This window comes from Mirounga leonina, unplaced genomic scaffold (assembly GCF_011800145.1).
Source record: "Mirounga leonina isolate KUSES-001 unplaced genomic scaffold, KU_Mleo_1.0 Mir_170, whole genome shotgun sequence".
NCBI classification, from domain to species: domain Eukaryota; kingdom Metazoa; phylum Chordata; class Mammalia; order Carnivora; family Phocidae; genus Mirounga; species Mirounga leonina.
Genome location: NW_023270433.1, coordinates 30,269,161 through 30,274,938, shown reverse-complemented (window position 1 = coordinate 30,274,938; position 5,778 = coordinate 30,269,161).

The window sequence follows — 5,778 nt, the reverse complement described above, 5'->3', positions numbered from 1 at the left end:
AGTCGCGTAACCGACTGAGCCACCCAGGCGCCCCCAGTGGATGCCATTCGTAAGTTCCCAGACTCTTGGCTGTAACCTCGTGTCCTTCCCTTTGACCCACCTGGCTATTTGTCACCATTTTCCTCCCAGTAGGTTGGCTGCCTCTACCCGTCAGCAGGCTGCCCTCCTGCAGGTCTCTCTAGCAACCAGCCAGCTCACATGAACTGTTTTGACTGCTGACTTTAACTCTTTGAGTTTTGTTTTAGATCATAGGCTTTTGTGTCAGACAGACCTTGACTTGAGTACCAGTCTCACTGCCTACTCACTGTGTCACCTTAGGCAGATTATTTAACCTCTCCAAATCTCAGTTTTCTCAGCTACAGAATGAGGATAATAATAGCACCTTCCTCATTAGGTTTTTGGGAACATTACATTAGATAATACACATGAAGCTCTTAGCCTAATATATAAATGCAGTTAATGGCTACTGCCACTAATAATAGCATTTATTATGTGCTTACTTTGCCACTACTTTTCCTACCCAACTATTTATTGAGTACTTATAATGTACAAAGCATGATTCTAAGCATTTTACTCATACAAACCCAATTTATCCTTACAATAACCCTATGAAGCAGATAGAAATTTTATCTCCATGTTACAGATTATGAAACTGAGGCAGAGAGAAGTTAAGTAACTTGTCCAAGGTCATAGAGCTAGCAAGCGACAGAGTTAAGATGCAAAACCAGATGGTTTGGTTCCAGAGCTTACACTCTTAATTACTATGCTATACGTCCTACTACCATTTATGTGGGATTGTCTTTGTCAGAGAAGGTATTTCTTTGGTACAATCCTTTATGAGTTAAACCCTTGGAGAAATTTTTGAATTGCAGCTGAAAATTTCCATTTGCTGAAAGATGGAGAAAAATCTTTATTCTGTATTCAGAGCAATACCGAACAATTGAATGACAAGAAGACCTGCAGGAAAAACCCAGCGATGCCTCCTCAGTCTCCCTCTCCCTCATAGGGACTGTTTGGGTGAGATGCATTTCAAATTGGCAGAATTACAGTGGTGAAGCCTGTTCTTCTCCAGGCAGAGTGAGGCTACTTCTCTGGATTCCCATAGCACTTTTTGTTCAGATATCTGTAACCCTTGCCTCCTTGGCTTCTGCCCATCTACGTAATTGAGGACCATTAAGGGGAGGTGGGTAACAATCATAGTGCTTTCAACCAGAGTAGTAATTACAAGCAATGTAATCACATTACTGTAATCCCTGACTGATCACAAGAAGACAGAAGTCTCCTGATATGCTGGCAGGGGGCTCAGGATTGTTTGTGCACACTCCTTGGTGGCTGCCGTCTTAGTGGTGCCAATCTTTGCTCCATTTTGTATCAGATGATGACGCTTCTCTAGCTGCTGGCTCATGTGAGTGATGTGGTGGAGATCTGGAGTCAGAGTCCGGTGACTCCAACTTTCTAGCTTTGTGGTTTGAGTTGTCACTTAACCTCATAAACCTCAGTTTCCTAAGTTATAAAGTGAAAATAATGTCTACCAACAGGGTGGGTGGGAAGATTAGTGACAACAAATACGAAGTGGCTGGCAATACCTGGGATGTGGTAGGTCTTCAGTGAGTTATAGTTGCTATTATTATGGCCTGATCCAACAATTATTCTCTCCTACCAGTATTATTATTATGGGGTCTTTTCACTAGACTATATAAGTTTCTTTTTTTTTTTTTTTTTTTAAAGATTTTATTTATTTGACGGAGAGAGACACAGCAAGAACAGGAACACAAGCAGGGGGAGTGGGAGAGGGACTCGATCCCAGGACCCTGGGATCATGACCTGAGCCGAAGACAGGCGCTTAATGACTGAGCCACCCAGGTGCCCCTAGACTCTAAGTTTCATTAGAAGCAGGGACTTTGTTTTGTTCACCGCTGTTTCTCTGCATCTAGAACAGTGCCTCCATCGTAGTAGGTCCTCAGTAAATATTTGTTGAATCAATGAATGATGTTTAAAACAAGCTGACCTTGCTTTCTGTCTTTACCACACTGGCTGGCATTCAGACCCTTTTTACTCACAGGCATTTGCTCAGGAGGTTCCCTCTACCTGGAACACTCTCTCTTCACTTGGTTAACTTCTACTCAACCTTCTGATCTTAGACAAGTGTCACTGTAACAGGTAAACCTCTGACCTTTCCCTTCATAGCATTTATCAACATTGTTGCAATTTCACTTTTATTTGTAAAATTGGTTCACATTTGTCGGTAAACTTCATCAGGGCAGGAACCACGTCTGTTGTGCTCAACATTGTATTTTCAGGGAGGAGTAGGAGTTCAGTACAAACTTACTAAATGAATGAATGACTTCACTCATTCTTTCCATTTTTTGAAAAGGCTGCTTACTCTAGGAAGGGGGGTCCAATTTCTCAAGATGGGCCAGAGGTCAATCCCAGGCTTGTGTCAGTGCTGCATCGTAAATCATTCCAGTGTTTCTGGACTGAGCTCAAGCGCTGTGACTCTCTCCTACCAGGGCCAATTTGTCAGTCCCAAATTGTCTCATTACCATTTATCAGGGCTTCATTATGCAGCTAGACCCTCCAGTAGGAGGTCCAGAAAAGCCAGAATTTTGGCCAGCCTGTGAGTGTGGCATAGGATTTGCCATTTACTCCTCCCCCACCCCATGCTCCATTTCTATTTGGTGTTTATCACCCTGAGTTGTAATCGTTAATTTTCAGAGTTCCTCCCACTCTCCCCCCAAGACAGGAAGGCAAAATTATCTTTTGCCCCCCCAAGGCTACTGTGGTGCCTAGCATACAGTGGATGCTCACAAAGATTTCTTGAAGGAATGCAATGTTTTCCATGAACGAAGCCTTATTGAAGACAAAAACCGACTCATAAGAGAGGGCACTACCTTTTGCTTTTAAAAAATTAAAAAAAAAATTTTAAATCTGAGCCAATAAATCTCTCTCTTTTTTTAAAGATTTTATTTATTTGACAGAAAGAACGAGTGAGAGAGGGAACACAAGCAGGGGGAGTGTGAGAAGGAGAAGCAGGCCTCCCACCGAGCAGGGAGCCCAAAGTGGGGCTCGATCCAGGACCCTGGGATCACAACCTGAGCCGAAGGCAGACGCTTAACGACTGAGCCACTCAGGCACCCCAATAAACCTCTTTTTGAGTTAATCTGGGTTGGGTTTTCTGTTACTTGGAACTGAAAACATTCTTTCTTCCTTTTTTTAAAATAAAGAGAGAGAGGGAGGGGTGGGAGAGAGGCAGAGGGGGAGAGAGAGAGTCTTAAGCTGGCTCCACACCTACTGCAGAGCCCGACCTGGGGCTCGATCCCACAGCCCTGAGATCATGACCTGAGCTGAAATCAAGAGTAGAACGCTTAACCCACTGAGCCACCCAGCTGCCCCAGAACTAAAAACATTCTGACAGAGCATAAATAATGGCATTCAAGTAGAGGATTTCTGATAGATCATTGTTCAAAAATATTCACTCCCTATTCACTCCCTCTCACTCACCTCCAGAAGAATAGAGTACCCTACCCTTTTTTTTGGGTTCACCTATGAGAATTGATTTAGTCAGTGGGATGTTGGCAGACATGTACAAGCAGGGGTATGAAAAATGCTTGCACAGTTGGTCATGCCTCCCTGCACCACTGCCAACTTCATAAGAGTTCCCCCTGGGCAGCTGCTGCCCCTTCAGTTGGGGCCCCCAAAAGAATAATACTGGAGAAGATCAGAGCTCAACCTGCACACAGGAGTCAAGCCCAGCTGGACCTGCAGCTTGAGGCAGAGCCATTCAGCCAAGCCTAGCCTAGATTCATCAACCCCCAGACCTGTGAGAAATGAATGCTTATTGTGGCACATTGCTAAGGGTTTATGGTTGTTTGTTATGGAGCAATAACTGACTGATCAACTTTAGGTCAGGGGTTTCCAAACTGGCAGTGCATCTGAGTTACTAGAGAACTTTAATATAAATAAGGGGTACTTGAGTACCCTCCCCCTCCAAGCATGTCTGGAGTGGTGTTCACAAATCTACATTCTTTTAAAACTCTCTGGGTGAGGGTGCCTGGGTGGCTTAGTCGTTAAGCATCTGCCTTCGGCTTGGGTCATGATCCTGGGGTCCTGGGATCGAGCCCTGCTTCGGGCTCCCTGCTCAGTGGGAAGCCTGCTTCTCCCTCTCCCGCTCCCCCTGCTTGTGTTCCCTCTCTCGCTGTGTCTCTGTCAAATAAATAAATAAAATCTTAAAACAAAAAAACAAAAAAAAACCTCTCTGGGTGATTTTCATGTAGTGAGTCCCATACTCTTTTGCTATCTAACATTTTGGGGTCACCAGTATTAAAGCATGTGATGGGGGTTGTATCGGATGACCAGTAAGATCTTTCCTCTCTGAGACTGGATGATTGAAATCAGAGAAATCCTATTTCTGAAGTAGAGTCCTTTTCAATTTGACAACTTTTGAGAAATCTGAGCTGAATTTTTCCTATCTAATTCGGAGAAAGATGCAGATGTAAATTAATTTGTGATTTAAGGCCACAGGGTTTTTGCTTTTTATTTAAAGGTTGTCTCTTCTTAGTATTTCTGCTTGGGCTATGGGTAGCAGTCAAATGAAAATTAAAGGCAGAATACTGAGGGGTGGGAGAGCCAAGACAGAGGGCAGGAAAGAAGCATAGAAGAAGTCAAGATGAGCAGAGAAGCTGTTGAAGAAATGCTCTAAGAAGGAGCCTTTAGCTGTGGCTTAGCAGTAGGTACCCCGGGATCACACCTGAATCAGAAGCCAGCAACTGAATTTTCATTGTCACAATTGCCATGCCACTGCTAACAGTTTAGAGGTTTGAGGCAAATCTTAACAAAATGTTAAAATATGAATTTATATAAAAAGCATGTTGAAAATATAGTTTAAAAGAAAATAGAGTTTTAAATTATAAAAATTTTCATTGAAAAAAAATTCAGACAATACAGAAAATATAAAGGAAAAGTGCCAATTACTCATAAGCCCACCTTTCAGAGATAATCACAGTTAATATATAGCTGTATATTCTTCTTGACTTCTTTCCTAGGGATGTATACACACACATATATATTTTAGAAATATAGGATTTTCTTATACTCATCAGGATACTGATGAATTTTTTCCAAGTTATCATTATAAATAAAACTGCAAAATATTCCTCTGTACAAAGAGGCACCATACCTTATTTCCCACAGATGGACATTTAGATTGTATTTACTACTATAAAGAAGTCATAATGAACATCCGTATATACATTTTTGTGTGCTTGTACAATGATTTCTTTAGGATAAATTCCAATACATGGAATTCCTAGATTTAAAGGGTAAACATATTTTAAAGGTTTTTGATATATAGTCAAATTGCCCTCCCAAAATGTATAAATTAATAGTGCTAGGTTTTGTTAATTCTTTAAACTATTGTTAATCATGTTCAGGAAAAAAACCTTGTGGTTTTAATCTGCCTTTTATTACTAGTGGGTTTAAATGTCTTTTCATATATATATATTATCTGTATTTTATGTTAAAAAGACAAGTCAGGGGCGCCTGGGTGGCTCAGTTGGTTAGGCGACTGCCTTCGGCTCAGGTCGTGATCCTGGGGTCCCGGGATCGAGTCCCACATCGGGCTCCCTGCTCGGCAGGGAGTCTGCTTCTCCCTCTGACCCTCCTCCCTCTCATTGCTGTCTCTCATTCTCTCTCTCTCAAATAAATAAATAAAATCTTTAAAAAAAAAAAAAAAGACAAGTCAGTTTCTCATTTTTCTGTTATGTCAACTTTTTCTTCTTG